The sequence below is a fragment of the Cervus canadensis genome, chromosome 10 (genome assembly GCF_019320065.1).
Source record: "Cervus canadensis isolate Bull #8, Minnesota chromosome 10, ASM1932006v1, whole genome shotgun sequence".
In the NCBI taxonomy this organism is placed as follows: Eukaryota; Metazoa; Chordata; class Mammalia; order Artiodactyla; family Cervidae; genus Cervus; species Cervus canadensis.
In genome coordinates, this window is record NC_057395.1 from 47,491,383 (window position 1) to 47,510,219 (window position 18,837).

Below are 18,837 nucleotides of genomic sequence, written 5' to 3' on the forward strand. Positions count from 1 at the left end.
CCTTTGTCCCTGGAGACAGAGCCAGTAAAAGCCAAAGAAAGCGTTCTCTTTCTACATTTGGAAAAGGAAGAGGCCTCAAGGTAAGTTTTCCTGCTGTTACTGTGAGACTACAACCCTGGAGCCTCTTGCAAAGAAGAGGTTTCAATGTAGGTTTTGCTGCTTTTACCACAAGACTGTAACCCTGGAGCCTCTTACAGGCCTGAATCCAGGTTCAGTGTCTTTTTATTCAGTTAACTGTTCAGGGGTGGGGAGCCTACAAAAATAAAAACACTGGTTAAGCTGAGATGATATGCTGGGCTTCTTTTGCTAAAATGTGACAGCATTAAATGTATTACCATATTTTCATAATTTTTAAAAAAAGTTATCCCTTTGGGGGGGAGGGATAAAATGGGATTTTTATCTTAAAAAACAAATGTTACCATTCATGTTAAATGTTTTTTTAAAAAAGGGAATGTAAAGATGGATATAAAGATGCCCGATCCTGATACTCCTGCATAAAATCCTTAGCAGATTAAAGAACTTTCAGAATAAGATTCAAAACTGAAAAAAAGAGTGCTAAAATATTTTAGGGTCTTCACTTAAGAGCATATGAAAATGACTGATATTTATGAAATTACAGAAGCACAGAGCCATTTTTTGTATCATCATTCTTTCAGTCATCAAACTGGACATGGCAGTGATTCTGGGCAGGCTCGCTACCACTGACCCACCTCACTCATTCCCACCACATGCACCTTCTTCACTTTGCAATCCATGTACACATTGTAGTGAGAAATTTCAATTTCTTTTTTATCTCCTTGTTAGATGCATACATGAAAAGTGGGATTTGGTTTTATAAAATTTGGTGATTGCTCTGTTTGTTTATAAGGAATGCTGTTTTGTAATATTTTTTCTTGTAACTTTTTTATGGTTTTGCTTTCAGAGTAAAACAGCAAAACCATAAAAAAAAAATTAAGCTAGGCTTTAGTACATGAACCAAGAACTTCCAGATGTTCAAGTTGGATTTAGAAAAGGCAGAGGAACCAGAGATCAAATTGCCAACATCCGTTGGATCATAGAAAAAGCAAGAGAACTCCAGAAAAACATCTATTTCTTCTTCATTGACTATGCTAAAGCCTTTGACTGTGTGGATCATCACAACTGGAAAATTCTTTAAGAGATGGGAATACCAGACCACTTTACCTCTCTTCTGAGAAATCTGTATGTAGGTCAAGAAGCAACAGTTAGAACCAGACATGAAACAATGGACTGGTTTCAAATTGGGAAAGGAGTACATCAAGGCTGTATATCGTCACCTTGCTTATTTAACTTGTATGCAGAGTACATCACGCGAAATGCTGGACTGGATGAAGCACAAGCTGGAATCAAGATTGCTGGGAGAAATACCAGTAACCTCAGATATGCAGATAACACCAACATTATGGCAGAAAGTGAAGAGGAAGTAAAGAATGCCTTGCTGAAAGTGAAAGAGGAGAGTGAAAAAGCTGGCTTAAAACTCAACATTCAGAAAACTAAGATCATGGCATCTGGTCCCATCACTTCATGGCAAATTGATGGGGAAACAATGGAAACAGTGACCAACTTTATTTTCTTGGGCTCCAAAATCACTACAGATGGTGACTGAAGCCACAAAAGTAAAAGATGCTTGCTCCTTGGAAGAAAAGCTATGCCAAACCTAGACAGCATATTGAAAAGCAGAGACATTACTTTGTCCACAATGGTCTGTATAGTCAAAGCTATTGTTTTCCAGTAGTCATGTGTGGATATGAGAGTTGGACCATAAAGAGAGCTGAGTGCCAAAGAATTGATGCTTTTGAACTGTGGTGTTGGAGAAGACTCTTGAGAGTCCCTTGGACTGCAAGGAGATCCAACCAGTCCATCCTAAAGGAAATCAGTCCTGAATATTCACTGGAAGCACTGATGCTGAAGCTGAAACTCCAATACTTTGGCCACCTGATTTGAAGAACTGACTCATTTGAAAAGACACTGATGCTGGGAAAGATTGAAAGTGGAAAGAGAAAAGGACAACAGAGGATGAGATGGTTGGATGGCATCACCAACCTGATGGAGCTGAGTTTTAGCAAGCTCCAGGAGTTGGTGATAGACAGGGAAGCCTGGCGTGCTACAGTTCATGGGGTTGCAAAGAGTCGGACACAGCTGAGCAACTGAACTGAGCTTAACTTTGCTTTCAGAGTAATTTTAATCTCATTGTACAAGTCGAAAAATGTTCTTTTATTTTCTGGAAGACTTTGTGTTGAATTGCTATTATTTCTTCCAAAATTGTTTGGTAGATTTTACCAAAGAAGACATCTGGAATTGGAATTTTATTTCTTTAGTGGAATCATGGTGACTCTGGTCACCATCTCTTCCTGGGTGAGACTGCATACTTTCTATTTATTTAATCTATCAAATATATTGCCTTACAATTTTTTAATATTCTTTGTCTTTTAAGTGCTATTAAGGTCTATGGTAAGCTCACACTTTTACTCATAATATTGGAAATTTGTGTCTTTTTTTTCTTAATCACTCTAGCTAGACTTTTAATAATCTTCTTAATCTTCTCAAAAGGTCAGTTTTGGTTTAACTGATTTTCTCTAAGTTTCTGTTTTCTATTCACTGATTTTTGTTCTTTATAATTTTGGGGGTATGGAATTAGCTTTTCTTTTTCCTAATATCAAAATTTGGATACTTACACCACTAATTTGAGACTATGCTTCATTTTCTGATGTAAGCATTTCATGAATTAAAGCCCCCTCCAGGCACAACTTTAGGTGCATCTTACCCAGTTTCATAAATTCTGCTTCATTTGTATTCAATTAAGACATCCTGTAACTTCCCTGAGATTTCTTCTTTGGTTCTTGAATTATATAAAAGAATATTGTTTAATTTCCAAGTTTTGGGATATTGTCAAGATACCTCAGTGTTCCTGCCATTTTTAGTTTAATTCTGTTGTATTCAGAGAACACACTTAGTATAATTTCAGTGTCTTTACATGTGTTGATATCTGTTTCATGGCCAAGAGGACGTCGTCTGTTTCATGGCCAAACGCGTCGTGTGCACCTCACGATCACATGGTTCCTCTGCTGTTGGGTGGCATGTCCTACAGAATGTTGACTATGTGAAGTCAGCAGGTTGGTACTGTTCAGGGCTTCCATGCTCTCACATTTTGTGTGTCCATTTATTCTATCAGTTACTGAGAACCAGGTGTTCAACCCTCTGGAAATGATTTTGAATTTGCCTATTTTCCTTTTCAGTTCTATCAGATTTATCTTGAACCTGTGTGATCAGCTCCATGAACATTAATCACATTAATTCTTCTTAAAAATTATCTGTTTACGTGGTAATAGGCTTGTTATACAGCCTATATATTTAATGTTTACACCTTAGATAAACATGTTTAAGTGTTTAAAATAATGCTTCATAATTTTAGTACAGTTTTCAAATACATAATAAGATATATAAATACAAACACATACATCTAATGCAATTTTAAAGTAGTTTCTGATTTGAATATAAAACTGACAACTTTGAATACCTTAAAAATTATTCAGGGTACACATTAAGATGAAATGTTCTTCTACTTGATCCTTCTTAACAAATCTTCCTGCATTTCACCCAAGCCAGGTCATGTATCACAAATATGTAATGGAAAAATTGTTTCTGCACTATAATTATTTGAGAAATTGATAACTAAGAGACCATTTAATCAGTTAAAAATCAAATTTGCAATGATAGACCTGAAGCAATTCAGAAAATAATCACTATAGCATCAAATCTGAATTCTGAAAAAGCATGTGGGATTCAGACAGCTTATTAATGGCTGTTATTTAGTCTGTTTGAATGTTAGTGAATGTACTTACAGTTATACTACCTATAAAAGTTACAAAACTGCCTTTTTTTTAACATAGAAGCCTGATCACAGATTTGCCCAGATCTTATACGCCTAAAGCAGTTAGACTCCTACCAGTGCCTACCTGTAGGTAAATAGCTTCAAACCACAGTGCCCCAGCCTGCATGTTGGCAAGGGGCTTGGTGGAGGCCCTTGTCCAGTGCCCGATGTTTAAACTCCCCACAGTACCCTCTAAGTCTGTACAATTCCTCGAGTTCACACCAGTCCATAGCATGCTTTTAACCTCAGACACTTCTGAGGAGCAGCATCTTCACAGGGAGCCAGGATCTGCCAGCTCTGACCATCACGTGGTAGTTTTAGTTGACAGTGGAGGTCAGATGGAATGAATTGCCCTCCTCTTCCAGAGGTCAGCCCTTCATATGAGTGAAACCCTGATGCACCTCCACCAATTCTCCATGTCTCCTTCCGCAACAAGCTCAGTTGTCCCTGTTCTTCCAACACTCACTCACAAAACATGCACCATTCTGGCCACTGCTATAAAAACCCCACTTTGTCCACATCCTTATTAATGTGTGATGCTGAGAACTAAAGAAATATCTTTCTCTGTTGTCTGGGAAAGGTAGAGGAAAAGAATCAGTCTCTTCCTAAACAATGCTTCCAGAAAAATCAGCATTTATTACTGGGGTCATTGCACACTATTACATCAGAGCAGGTGATAAACTTGATTCCACCCCCTTGTGTTTTCAGAAGGAGAACTCCAGAGACAAAGCTCTCACCTGCTTCAGAAAGGTTACGTGATGAGGAGGAAGAAAATGTCCAGAACTGAGAATTCCATTTTATTTTCTGACTCCTACATTTTTTACTTTTAAGAAAATAGTTTCTTCAACTCCCAAAGAAAGTAGATAACAAAAATAATTCTCAGAAATTTTTGCCCCGAATGCTATGACTGGATAATTTTTTTTACTTTAGAAAGGATTTTTGAGAAGCACCTAACCAAATGCACATTCTGAGCACTTGAAGAGACACCGTTTTTCTGTTACACATACATATTAATAGGAACTTTTATAGAATGCTGTATCCATTGAACTATATCTTCATTAAATCTGAGAAATGTAAAAATCCCAATCCTTGAATAGGTCATCATTTCAAGAAACGTGAATGTTGACGTTTTTTAAATAATATCAAGCTGATAAAAATCAGTGTTCTTTTATTTCTCTGCATAATGTACCTTCTACCTCCAAACCAGTAACTGTATCAAGATAAGGGAGGAGACAGTGCTGAGTGACAATGGGGAGAATTTTGCATAGCGCAGGCTCTGGAGTTGCACAGGACTGCCTCAGAATTGCAGCTCCACCATTTAGTAGTTGTATGAAATTGGGGAAATTACTTAACAGTTTTAGGACTTCATTTTCCTATGTCAGACAGGGGCAATGACGAGGACTCTGCTGTAATGATGTAGAAAAGTTCTCAGAAGACATCCGTCATCATAAGCAGCACCCAGCACCCCTGTCATTTCCTATAATGAAGGCCTGGGCTAATTCTCACCCTCCGAGTCTCCCTCCATCTGTGTGACCAGCACAAATTAAGAAACGCTGGGAAGTTCGCAGAAAGGCCTTTCTCCTGCATGCACACCAGGCTATCGGCTACTGCCCATGCCTGTGTTTGCCTTCAATACAAATGCCTTCCTCTTTCAAAATATACTGGTTTTCTTTCCCCCAAGCCAATCTGTAATTAGAAACCCAGATGGGCAAATGTAGAGCTAAGCCAAACCCTGGTCACTCAGGGCGAACCCCAGGTACAGAGAACAACAGCATCACCTGGAGCGTGTTAGGAACACAGATTCTCCTTTATCAGCTTTACTAAGGCATCTATCGCCCAAGAGATGGATGGGTATACCCGAGCCTGAGCACGTGTGGTCTGGACGCCACCCTGCACATGATGAAGGGGATGACAGAACAAGGAGGCATGTGGGTTCCTGGAGCAGCGAAACTGAGAGCCATGCAGCAAGAGCTGGTGGAACCCCTCACTTTACACACAAGCGAACCATCGAAAAAAATTGCTTTGCACAGATCTGAATCCTTAAAAACTGGATCCCAATTCTACATGATTTTTGTAGAATGATAATTCTGCTGAGGGACACATGGAAGAAAGAGGATTGAAGAAACAAAACCAGAGAACAAGTAACTTTAATTTAAATCCCCAGTGTCTACTCAGCACTAAATATTAAATTGAGGTTCATGGAGATGTCACCCCTCTTCTTCACCAGAGGATCTCTGTGCCTGACACCATGTGTAAGAAGCAGTGTTGGATGAACGAACTGGAGCCAAGGAACAGGAAGTAAGAAAGCTTCCTTGCATTTACAGTGGAATAGTAGATCTTTGTTCAGCTTCTAGGAAGGATCTATGGAAGAGTTTGCTAGCAGCAAGAATACTGGGAGATTTGTGCAGACTGATTAATTGAACATTTAAAAGCTTGTTTTCATGTACAGTTTACTCAATTTATATAAGCAATTACCAAATTTGCATGTACAAATGGATGCAGCTGCAAAGCCTAAGGTATTTTTTTTTTCATTAGATCTACTAAATTTGAATCAGAAAATAGGTTTAAAAGTCACATTTGGCATAGCTCTCTGCTAATGATAAACACAGCCCAGCATCCTGTACTCTTGAACAAGGTTACCGGGAAGGTCACTTATAGAAAATAAACTAATAGGATTTGAAATGCATGAAATCCTGTTTTACAGTTAAAATCAAGAAGAGAACAGATCTTAATCACTTCCTACCTTGATCAACTCCCAATGCCTGCCTCAATGATTAGTTATGTAGAAATAGGCCAGAGGAGTTCAGCAACAATCTGGTGAAACATGTTTACAGTAATAACAATAAAATACAGTTCAAGTTGTTATACAAAGTTGATGCTATTTTCTTTTCCATTTTTTTCTCAATTTCACAAGGGAGTTTAAAGGATGGGCAAGAATTTTAAGGCTGTGATAGATAAAACCATCAAAATTTGACTAGATTCATCCTGAGAAATTTTGACTATGTCTCCCTAATTTTTCTGAGCTTTCTCTGGTACTGACATTTTGCACTGCATAAAAGTGGCTTCGTGTATAAATAAGAAAAAGGATGTTGTTTTTAAGTACTGATTGCCTCCAAGCAAAGAGAATTTTGTGGTGGTCACCTCCAAAATCTTAAACCTCTAAAATCTTGACCAGATATTGAATGTACAAGAAGGTTATTAGTAAATTCACATTCTTGGGAGTTTCTTCATGTCCTATTAGTAAGTTAATTCAGGAAGCGTCTATCTGATAAATTTTAATGTCATTTGTACACAGACAGGAGTGATGATCTTGGTTTTCTTTGAGGTTTTCCAAACCAAACTGAAGTGCTCCAGCATTTGTGTATTTTAAATTGTGTCAGGCATTGTAAGCTGAAAGGGTTGCTTTTCCCTGTTGTAAATCCAACATAGCTTTTTCATCCCAGATAGTTCTAACATTTTTATCTTCATTAAAGTACATCAGAAAGGGTTGAGGTGACAGAGACTCCCGAACAGATGAAACAAATCTAATAAAGTTTGACTTGTGTGAGGCATTGCCACAAAACCCAAACTGCCCTTATGAGAATATATAAGGCAATTTGTTCCTGCAAGCTAACAAGGAGGGTTCTATCTTACTGTTTTTCTTGATTTATAAATTTCTTAAAAATCTTTGACCTTGGAGTCCCATAACCTTGCCTTTAGGATTTCATGAACTCCATGTTTCCCTCTGATGAAAGTATTTCCTATGTAGTGGAATTCAGCAACAGCCCACCTCCACAGACTGATTTGACATCTCCTAGTAGCCTATCAATAGACATAAGTGAGGCTTAGCTGACTTCCTTGGGGAAGCACACACTCATACTCTGTATGTTAGTGTTTTCCTTATGTCACTGAGATTTCTCACTGCCATTGCTTCTCATAACAGTGGCTGTGTGAGTGCTCACAGGTGTGCATGGCTTGTGTATGCTCTGCTCATATAACCTGCAGCACAGCTCTGCAGCATAGGTAATATGATTATCCCCACTCTACAGATGAGAAAATGCAAGTCACTTGAAGGATTGGCAGAAGTCAAGGCAGAAGGATTCACATATAATAAATGACTGGTTGATGATCTAGGAAATGAGATGGAAACCCACTTATCTCAGTGGCATAACCAAAAACAGCTAGGGATCACTCGGGATCACTGGATGTTAAGTCCAGGCACTACCGTTACTTAGGTTTCTGGGACTGGCTTCTGGTGTATATAGTTTCTCATATAGTAGTGTAAAAATTAGGCTTTTTAACTGCTAAAGTGTGTCCCAACTGAAAAATCATAAAGAGAATCTAATAAAAACAATAAAATCCATTTCTTTTTAAAAGTTCTTTGGGGCCTTTAGATTATCATTCTGAATTTTATACGTCACCTTTAAATAATTAGATTAGAAATGTTTCACAGATTGGCTTGTATATGGTTTATATCTCTGTAAATCTTCTGAACGTTACGCTGGCATTAAAAGTGTATATTCTTGGTTTTAACTTACCCTATCAAAAGATTCTCAATTCCATTATTCCTAATTAAAGCTACTAGTTGAATTCTAAAGCACAGTGCCTGGCATCCCACCATGCACTTTAAAGTCCTTGTCTTGTCTCCGCTTCACCCCCTCATACTGAGAGCCGCACCCCGAGGTCGTGGCAGTGGTCAGCAGCTGGGTCAGACGTGGGACGCTGCAGCCTGTGGGTGCCCTCTGAGGCAGTTCCTAATTTTAGCTTCAGCATGTGTCTGGGAACTACATCCCAAAGTATTTTAAAACATCTTTGCTTATCCCCTTCTGCTTTCATTTACTTATACCAAGTTTGGCATCATCATTAGTCTCTTTATTTTTTTTTTTAATTTTTTTTTTTATTATTATTATTTTTTTTTCCAGTGGGTTTTGTCATACATTGATATGAATCAGCCATGGATTTACATGTATTCCCAATCCCGATCCCCCCTCCCACCTCCCTCTCCACCCGATTCCTCTGGGTCTTCCCAGTGCACCAGGCCCGAGCACTTGTCTCATGCATCCCACCTGGGCTGGTGATCTGTTTCACCATAGACAGTATACATGCTGTTCTTTTGAAACATCCCACCCTCACCTTCTCCCACAGAGTTCAAAAGTCTGTTCTGTATTTCTGTGTCTCTTTTTCTGTTTTGCATATAGGGTTATCGTTATCACCTTTCTAAATTCCATATATATGTGTTAGTATGCTGTAATGTTCTTTATCTTTCTGGCTTACTTCACTCTGTATAAGGGGCTCCAGTTTCATCCATCTCATTAGGACTGGTTCAAATGAATTCTTTTTAATGGCTGAGTAATATTCCATGGTGTATATGTACCACAGCTTCCTTATCCATTCATCTGCTGATGGGCATCTAGGTTGCTTCCATGTCCTGGCTATTATAAACAGTGCTGCGATGAACATTGGGGTGCACGTGTCTCTTTCAGATCTGGTTTCCTCAGTGTTATGCCCAGAAGTGGGATTGCTGGGTCATATGGCAGTTCTATTTCCAGTTTTTTAAGAAATCTCCACACTGTTTCCATAGTGGCTGTACTAGTTTGCATTCCCACCAACAGTGTAAGAGGGGTCCCTTTTCTCCACACCCTCCCAGCATTTATTGCTTGTAGACTTTTGGATAGCAGCATCCTGAACTGGCGTGTAATGGTACCTCATTGCGGTTTTGATTTGCATGTCTCTGATAATGAGTGATGTTGAGCATCTTTTCATGTGTTTGTTAGCCATCTGTATGTCTTCTTTGGAGAAATGTCTGTTTAGTTCTTTGGCCCATTTTTTGATTGGTCATTTATTTTTCTGGAATTGAGCTGCAGGAGTTGCTTGTATATTTTTGAGATTAATCCTTTGTCTGTTTCTTCATTTGCTATTATTTTCTCCCAATCTGAGGGCTGTCTTTTCACCTTACTTATAGTTTCCTTTGTAGTGCAAAAGCTTTTAAGTTTCATTAGGTCCCATTTGTTTAGTTTTGCTTTTATTTCCAATATTCTGGGAGGTGGGTCATAGAGGATCTTGCTGTGATTTATGTCGGAGAGTGTTTTGCCTATGTTCTCCTCTAGGAGTTTTATAGTTTCTGGTCTTACATTTAGATCTTTAATCCATTTTGAGTTTATTTTTGTGTATGGTGTTAGAAAGTGTTCTAGTTTCATTCTTTTACAAGTGGTTGACCAGTTTTCCCAGCACCACTTGTTAAAGAGGTTGTCTTTTTTCCATTGTATATCCTTGCCTCCTTTGTCAAAGATAAGGTGTCCATAGGTTCGTGGATTTATCTCTGGGCTTTCTATTCTGTTCCATTGATCTATATTTCTGTCTTTGTGCCAGTACCATACTGTCTTGATGACTGTGGCTTTGTAGTAGAGTCTGAAGTCAGGCAGGTTGATTCCTCCAGTTCCATTCTTCTTTCTCAAGATTACTTTGGCTATTCGAGGTTTTTTGTATTTCCATACAAATTGTGAAATTCTTTGGTCTAGTTCTGTGAAAAATACCGTTGGTAGCTTGATAGGGATTGCATTGAATCTATAGACTGCTTTGGGTAGAATAGCCATTTTGACAATATTGATTCACTTTTACGATTTTTTAATTGGGGGGAAAAAAAATTTTTTTTCTTTTTTTTTTTTTTCTTTTCTTTTCTTTTTTTTTCTTTTTTTCTTTCCTTTTTCTCTTCTATTTTCTATTTTTCTTTTTCTCTTATTTCTTTTAAAGTCCTCTAGTACTCCTCTACTACTCCTTAATTTTCATTTTCAATACACTATAACCTTACAAAAAAAAAAAGAAGAGAAGCCCTATTTTTAAACCGAAGATTATTCTCTCCCAATCTTGACTCTCTGTTTTCTACCTCAGAACACCTCTATTTCCTCCTTTCCCCTTCTCTTCCCAATCCAATTCTGTGAATCCTTGTAGGTGACTGGGCTACGGAGAACACTCTGGGAACAGACAGCTGCGTAGATCTGTCTCTCTCCTCTTGAGTCCCCCTTTTTCTCCTCCTGTTCATCTCTATCTCCCTCCTCCCTCTCCTCTTCTTCATGTAACTCTGTGAACCTCTCTGGGTGTCCCTAACGGGGGAGAATCTTTTAGCCATTAACCTAGAAGTTTTCTTATCAGGGCTGTATAGTTGGAGAAGTCCTGAAACTACAGGAAGAATAAAACTGAAATCCAGAGGCAGGAGACTTAAGCCCAAAACCTGAGAACACCAGAAAACTCCTGACTACATGGAACTTTAAGTAATAAGTGACTGTCCAAAAGCCTCCATACCTACACTGAAACCAACCACCACCCAAGAGCCAATAAGTTTTAGAGCAAGACATACCACGCAAATTCTCCAGCAACGCAGGAACATAGCCCTGAACATCAACATACAGGCTGCCCAAGGACACACCTAACACATAGACTCATCTCAAAACTCATTACTGGGCACTCCATTGCTCTCCAAAGAGAAGAAATCAAGTTCCACGCACCAGAACACTGACGCAAGCTCCCCTAACCAGGAAATCTTGACAAGCCAATCGTCTAACCCCACCCACTGGGTTAATCCTCCACAATAAAAAGGAACCACAGACCTCCAGAATACAGAAAGCCCACTCCAGATACAGCAATCTAAACAAGATGAAAAGGCAAAGAAATACCCAACAGGTAAAGGAACATGAAAAATGCCCACCAAGTCAAACAAAAGAGGAGGAGATAGGGAATCTACCTGAAAAAGAATTTAGAATAATGATAATAAAAATGATCCAAAATCTTGAAAACAAAATGGAGTTACAGATAAATAGCCTGGAGACAAAGATTGAAAAGACGCAAGAAATGTTTAATAAAGACCTAGAAGAAATAAAAAAGAGTCAATTAAAAATGAATAATGCAATGAATGAGATCAAAAACACTTTGGAGGGAACCAAGAGTAGAATAACGGAGGCAGAAGATAGGATAAGTGAGGTAGAAGATAAAATGGTGGAAATAAATGAAGCAGAGAGGAAAAAAGAAAAAAGGATCAAAAGAAATGAGGACAACCTCAGGGACCTCTGGGACACTGTGAAACGCCCCAACATCCGAATCATAGGAGTTCCAGAAGAAGAAGACAAAAAGAAAGGCCATGAGAAAATACTCGAGGAGATAATAGCTGAAAACTTCCCTAAAATGGGGAAGGAAATAGCCACCCAAATCCAAGAAACCCAGAGAGTCCCAAACAGGATAAACCCAAGGCGAAACACCCCAAGACACATATTAATCAAATTAACAAAGATCAAACACAAAGAACAAATATTAAAAGCAGCAAGGGAAAAACAACAAATAACACACAAAGGGATTCCCATAAGGATAACAGCTGATCTATCAATAGAAACCCTCCAGGCCAGAAGGGAATGGCAGGACGTACTGAAAGTAATGAAAGAGAATAACCTACAACCTAGATTACTGTATCCAGCAAGGATCTCATTCAGATATGAAGGAGAATTCAAAAGCTTTACAGATAAGCAAAAGCTGAGAGAATTCAGCACCACCAAACCAGCTCTTCAACATCAGTCTCTTTAAATAAGAAGAAAAGAAAGAGCAGGATTGGGGTAGGCAGGTTAGAAAAAAAAAAAAAAAATGAGGGACTGACCTTTGGAACTAATTTACATGAGGACTATTTGCATGCAACTACCTGTGACTCTATCCTACTTGCTTCTTCTCTGAAAACCATGGCCTGTGGCTATAGCCCTGGCCTCAGGCTGACAGAGAGTCCTGATTCCTCTGCTCCCCATGGCCATCAAGGTGGCTTGCCTAGACTTCATCACAGGTCAGCCACCACTGCTGACTGACTCTGTCCAATAACAACTCAAAACCGTTAAGCCTCTGGGAATTAAAATAAGGTTGTTCGTGATTCTCCTGATCTTTTGAACCAAATTCCCCTTTGAAAAGAAGCTCACCAACTATCACTCTGATGACTGCATGTAGAAATGAGCCAAGACCAAGCTTCATGGACCCAATCCATTAAATCAGCATCGATCAGATAGAGCCATTTCTTCTATATTGCCTGCAATAGAATATATTCAGAGCACTTCATATTTCACTGTAATTATCAGCAAAATGATTTTCATTGAATTTCATTTCTTTTCTTAATAAAAAGAGCCTTCAAAATGAATAATACAAAATTTTCTGCTCATTTTTTATACTTATAATCCACAAAGCATTCACCAGAAAAGAAGTGACCCCCAAAATGAATCACAAAGGTCATTCACTATAGGGTTAAGACACTTTTTTAAAAAAATTCTACAATGCTTTGTGAATTTTTCTGTGGATTAAACTATTCACACCCCACAAATTGTTAGTCAGTGTATGAAATGTGATACAGTTTTTTTGTTTATAGATTTTCATACTGCTTCTGAAGTGCAATTTAGAAAGCTCCAGCATATTTAGTTCATTCATTTATAAAAAGTCTGTTAAAGTCTTCTCAAGAAGCTTTGTATAAATTGTCAAATTTGTGTGTTTTCAAAGCAGTTTGGAGAAGTGAAAGCTGTGACAATTAGATTATTTTAATATGATGTGGTCAATGTGTTTATTCAAATTATATCTGTGAAAGAAAGATTTAAATAATCTCAGAAATATATATACATATATATATATGTATACACACACACACACAAACACACACATAGACACACACAGAGAGAGAAAGAAACCCTATTGTAGCTTTTTGACCTGAAATTCAGATTCGTATTTTGAATGATAACCTCCTGCCATCCCCTCTCCATCTCTGGTTCCATCAGTGAGTTTACTCCTCCCCACTTTCCCAGCAGATTCCCAGTTCCTTCCCAGCTCAACTCTGTCCTCTGGAGATAATGGGACTGTACTTTCTGCGCCCAGTACTTGACAGCTGCATTGTTGAAGGTCACGGTGCCTCCAGGAGCCTGGTAACCAAGTATATTTCTTCACTTGGTTTAGTAGTTCAACCAATCATGATTTAGTATAGAATATAACCCTGAATGTTCACTGGAAGGACTGACACCGAAGCTGAAGCTCCAATACTTTGGCCGCCTGATGCAAAAAGCCAACTCATTGGAAAAGACCCTGATGCTGGGAAAGATTGAGGGCAGTAGGAGAAGGGGCGACAGAAGATGAGATGGTTGGATGGCATCACCGACTCAATGGACATGAGTTTGAGCAAGCTCTGGGAGATGGTGAAGGACAGGGAAGCCTGGCATGTTGCAGTCCATGGGGTCGCAAAGAGTCGGACACAACTTAGTGACTCAACAACAACAACCATTTATAACTACCGGTTACTGATCTGTATACAGTACACGTGCTTTATAATCCCAGTAAAGAATTCCCTAACTTCACGATTTTGTTTCATTTTCCATTCACATGAAACATCCAGGCCCTACAGTTAGATTGACTGGATTCAAATAAGACTCCCACCACTAGTGTTCTGTGCACCCAGAGAATTCACTTCCTCACTGTGCCTCAAATATATATACTATCCAGGGCACTAATAGAAGCTACATGCATAGTTTAAATATTTAAAGGTAGGTAGGTAGATAGATAGATGTTAGGTGACAGTACAAAGAGAGAGATCGTAATAATGATGAAGACATAGAGATGTACTGAATCATACCAAAGACTTCAGTAAATATTAGCTATTATTGTTGCTGTTATCCTCTATCATCACCATTGTCATAAGCATTTAACTCCAGGTATTCTGAAAAGCAAAATGTTAGACTATTATTCCCTAAATTTGGAGAATGAAAGAAATATATATATGTATATATACTGTAGTATAATGTATTTATTTGTTACCTGCTTATTATATACACACATATAGAAGTTCAGTTGAGTTTTCCAGGCCCCTCACTCCTAGGAATGTCTCCCATCTGCATTCTCAAAGCATGCACCCCCTCACATCCTGACATAGATGACCACTCTGGGAGATTCCTCTGAGTGTCTGTCATTTCACACGGGAAACACAGAAAGAAGCTGTGCTTCGTGGTGATGGTGGCAGTGCGGGTGACCCTGGCAACAGAGACGAGGCTAGAAGCTGGCTTTACTGAGGACTTAATGGGCACCCAGCACCCCATTCTCAGCTGTATTATCATTAACTTGTTTATTCCCTTCAATAACTCTGACACGACTGTAGCACACTTCTTACCTTACAAAGCAAAAGGTCAAAGTTGGAGAATCTGAGTAAGTAGGACCAGCTCAGGAAGCCGGAAGTCAGGGGCTGGAGCTTGTGTTCTCATGGAGAGACTCGAGGCAGCTGCTGGGGCTCAACTCTGGGGCAGTGATGACGATCATGATATTTTCTATGAAAAATAAGACATAATAAATGCAGCAGCATTAATGTCGGAGTAGTCTCGAATTTGTTCCCTGTTGGAATCAGAATATTGACCGGAACTCTCAGGCTTTAGGCAGCTCAGAAATCTCTGTCAAATTAACTGGATGCTAGTTTCAAGACTCTCTCCACACACAGACCAATCAATACATAACATGAATCATTGGAGAATGGTTATGCCTTTGCCATGAGATGAAAGTATTATGCTTGAGTGTGAAATGCTGTTTGTTCTCCAGCCAGCTCATGTGCATTTCATGGAACAAAGAATAAATGATGTAAAATAGGACTCTAGTGTCATTTCCCCTTCACTAATGGACCGGTGGAAGTTCCTAGGGTTCTTTAGGTGTTTCTTCTTTCCATCTGCGGGATGTCCTAGTGTTCTGCTGTTCCATGCTGTGTTGTCCTGTTGGATCTACAATACGCTGTCACTTCCTTGGTTTCAAGATCTTACCCTCAACCTTGGTTTATAAATTTTCTGAAAGTTTATATTAAGTACAAACTTATCAGAGTCTCTATAGAGATTTGCTTTATACAGTGCCTTACATTTCCGTTATTACTCTAGAAGATGATTTTTCTGCTAGATGGTGATCCCATCCTTCCTGCCACCTCTCCCCCACTTTGTTTTACTTCTGTCCCACTGTGGAAGACCAGAGTTGTTCTCTTCATCAGGACTTCTCCCCCTCAGCTGAACCTGAGGCTCCATTTGGGTAGACATTTAGTCTTCATGAAAGCTGCCTGTACATAAAGTGTTGAACATCTCATGTATGTAGAGGGTTTAGTATTTATCATTTTATGCCCAATGAATATCACGCAGGCCACACTCCTCCAAATGACCACTGTGCCCACCCCAGATCTGCAGGAGTCAGTCCCTGTGACTGACAACCAAGTATCCTTATACGTGCTTTCCCACCAATAAATATGCCTGAATTATTTAGAATCACTCTGCCAGTTAACAGCTCTTTATACAGGTCCTCATGAGTATTGGGCACTATTCTATCCTAGATCCTTAAAATGTTTATGAAACTGAATCTTTTGGCTGATATAATTTTCTGATTAACTGAGGTTTACCTAGAAATGTTTTCTTAACTTTCATTTACTCATGGAATCCTAAAGGTGGAAGAAATTTCAAATCCCATTCTGGTTGGTGCCCTTAAAAACCTTTGAGCTGCAGTGTCAGAGACCCAGCTTGACTTTGTCTGGCCTGCAATGGGTCTTCCAAGATGAAATGTGGAAAAGTCAAGATGGGCTTTCCCTCAGGAGGTCTGGAATCTGGGACTAGGCCTATGGTTTCTGTTTCTTTTGGTGGCAAGCTTCTCCCTCTTAGCCAAACCTTCATATGAGATGGGGAGTTGGCCCTTAAAATTCTGGGCTCCTAATCTTAAGATCTCATAAGCATTTAAAGAAAGAAAAAAAAAAAAAGATCTTTCACAGCTCCAGCTTAAAAGAAATCAACCTAGATGAGCCCTGGGTCTAGTGCCCACCCTCACACTAGCTCAGGGGTGGTGATGGATGGGTACCCAGGCCCTGGTCACTCCTCCTTAAACTCTGTGCCAAAGCAAAGGTAGGATGCGTTTCCCCAAAGGAGAGACTGCTGGACTTAAAAAAAAGAAACTCTGCTGTTCACTTTTCATTTTGCAGTTGCTGATACCATGCACAGGTATTTAAGGGCCATCTCCTGGGTTCATGTTGGCCATTGGTTGCACAGCTAAGATTAGAATCTGGAGTTCTCCAGGCTCTAGGAAAAATGTGTGTGTCCTTGACGAAAGTATTTCTAAATGTTCTGACCCCCATAGAAAGAATTTAAAATGTGTTTGATGACTGGCAATCATACATGACCTTGACTGCCCCCGGATAGTCACCTTATAGTGGCACATGTTGAAGTATGGAGTTCTTCACTAATTGAATAGGATGCACCCCTTGACATTTCATAATCTTGGACACCCAAGTGAAATGAAGCTGTTTTTCTATCATTTCATTTCTCTTGTAAAATAGTAGGGAAAAAATCAGTTCAACTGTGGGTTCCAGTTAGACATTTTAAAACTTTTGAAAGATCTATGGCCCTCATTTGAACTTGGGAGCTCTTTAATAACCAGATAACATTCTGTTAACTAACAAATAAACTTCCCTGCCTCACTCTTCAGCTAATAAGCCTGTCATAGCTTGTCCCCCATATGAAGAGGACGACACAAGTAAACAGACTCCCAGTGAGAGGCGTGTGCTGTGCTTGTGATGAGTCAATTCATGTCATGATCTTATTTTTAATGAGAGCATTTTAAAGAAGCTAAAAATAAGTCCATAAATATAATACTATACGTGGTATACACAAATCACCTCCATCTGGCTAATACCCCTGTCTTTGAAATGGTAATTACTGATTCTAAAAAGTAGTTAAGGAGAAATGTATAAAAAGCATCCTTGGGATCTAATAGATGGGATCTAACTGCAAAGCTCACACCTCTACAAAAATCTTGAAGGGTGTGTAAGCAAAGGCATGTTTGTGCAAGGTTCCTGGGGAGGGAAGCAGGGCTAGGGAGCAGATGTGTGCTTATTTCTGAGTGTCCCGTTGCCCTTTTTTTATTCTTAGTTTTTTCTGCTCATATCCACCAAGTGCTCTTGTCTAGTGCTCCCTAATGAGGGCTTTAAAGACAAACTGTGTCATAAGCATTCACTGCCCCTCAGGGAGCTAAGTGAAGCGGCCCTTCTCTAATCTTCCCTCCAGTTAGGACCTGGGTCCCTGAACCCAGTCTGGGGACTAACGTCATGAGACCTGTCAACCCTATTAGAGATACTTAATCTCTCTATGCTTTTGTTTTCTGAACTTTAAAATGTATGTCATAGAATGTGGGGCAAGATAAACTCTTGCAGTTTGTGTGAAACACTGGGGCAAACACACATCGTACACACTTAAAATGTTTCTTGTAATTGATATGCCTGTGCAACAGAATCGCTAGAAAAGTGCTGTAACAAGCATGTATTTCAACATACATTGTAGACAGGATCCTTAGAAGAGCGAGAATAAGAGAGGTATGGGAGGAGTCGACCCACATGAGTTGACAGTATGGGTCAGGGGTCAGCTAAGTCTTGCTTCGGAAACAGCAGGTGCCTCACCAAGAAGGACTGCTCTATAAAAAGTAACTGAGATTGATCTTTTTCATTGCAAACTTGGTGATAATTCCAAACAATGTATAGAAGTTGCTATGAGATCATTGCATAGCAACCACATGATAAAACCTGATTTCCCCATTATTTTTTTCATCTGGAATATTCCATCTGAACTTTTAAATACAACCTCCCATGCCCTCTGAAGCTGTCCCTCACACAGCAGCAATCTGGCTCCTGAAAGAAGTGTAGCCAAAACATCCACAGTGGTTTTAGGAGCTACTCAAACAGTCAGTGGGGTTTATATTTCAGCCCAAAGTTTTTCCACAGTGCCCTCTGTGTTCTAGAATGTTCCGTGCTGCACCAGGTGTTGCAATCCAGGACAGCACAGTTTGGCAGTGACCGCTGCATCATACCAGAGCCTGCTCCTTTGGCATCTCTCATGCCTGCAGTAGGAAAGCCAAGCCTCGGAATCAGAGAAAACTCGAATTATGTTCTTCTTGTTAGTAGTTTTGCAACCCTGTTA